Source organism: Crocodylus porosus, unplaced genomic scaffold, assembly GCF_001723895.1.
Source record: "Crocodylus porosus isolate Cpor-Errol unplaced genomic scaffold, CroPor_comp1, whole genome shotgun sequence".
Lineage (NCBI taxonomy): Eukaryota > Metazoa > Chordata > Crocodylia > Crocodylidae > Crocodylus > Crocodylus porosus.
The window spans coordinates 11,188,121-11,189,456 of NW_017728906.1; positions in this window are offsets into that span (position 1 = coordinate 11,188,121).

Below are 1,336 nucleotides of genomic sequence, written 5' to 3' on the forward strand. Positions count from 1 at the left end.
GTAGCACATAAAGCCCAGTTGGAGCAACCCGGGCTGGCAGGGAACCTGGGGGTCAGCATGCCAGCCCAGGACTGGTCCAACAGGCCTCCACATGCTGCAGAGCAGCTGGCTGAGGCATGAGAATGCTTCACTGTGGGGCTAACTGGGGCAGCCCTGGGCTGGCTGGCTGCTCCAATGGGACTCCATGTGCTGTGGAAGGGATCAACGGGGCATGAGGCTAGCCCCACACCAAAGCACCCTCGTATCCCAGCAAACCAGGACAGTGTCTACATGTGAGCTGCTGCGCATGAAAAGACTCTGCAGCAGGTTAGGGCATGTATTTATAAGTCCTAACCTGTTGTGGAGTTTATTTGTTTTGTGTGGCTTAATAGGGGCATACAGGGAGGCTCTGAGATGTTTACCAAACATTTAATTAGTCAACTGCACAGTGAACATCTCATGTTAACATGCCCCTAGCTACTAGTTTCATTTTATGACCCCTAGTTCTTGTATTCAGAGAGTGCAAGTAATAAATCCCTATTTACTTTTTCTTCAGCATCTAGTATTTTGTAAATGCTTATCATGCCCCCATTCAAATGTCTCTTTCCTAAACTGAGCAGTCCTAGCCTCTTTAGTCTCTGTTCATATGGAAGCCCCCCCATACCACTAATCATCTTTTGTAAAGAACAATTTTTCCAACTATTTAGTTGATCTAATAAAAGATATCCCATCTACCCAAAGAACCTTGTCTGCCTCCATTCTTAGGCCAACACATCTACAACCAAGAATACAGACATGGAAACTCAATGGTATTTGTACAACATCCAGAAAAAAAGCTGTACTTTAAGTTGCTCATCCTGGAAGAAGGAAACCTTCTTTCTGCGTGCCACACACACAGGCTGCCTTTGCCAGCAGGCTGCAGGTTTAAGTCTTCTTCTCCACCATGGCTGGTCTGGAGTTACCAACACATCACTGTTTTTCCCTATTGATGCTATTCTTCTGTTCATAGTCTCCATAGTTCATAGTTGAGCGCCAGCCAGGAAGGGACAAGGGAGCACTGTGGCTACTCCCCCTCTAACACTGAGCTTCCAGGACAGCTGTGCTCTCATTTATAAACCTGAAAGCTGCTCACCTCTGGCAGCTGGGGCCTGGCACAGCAACAGCCAGATGTCTAGCTTTTGCCCTGCTCCCTTCAACCTGAGCGTGCAATTCTCCCCTCTGGATCTGTGTGCAAGCTGGTGTGCATCACTGGGTGGCTCACTGCTTCCCTCCTCAGAGCACTGGCAAGCTTAACACCGGACGCTTGGCTAAGAACTGATGTGGGGTTGAACCCGGGGCTGGTTTGACTTGCATGAAG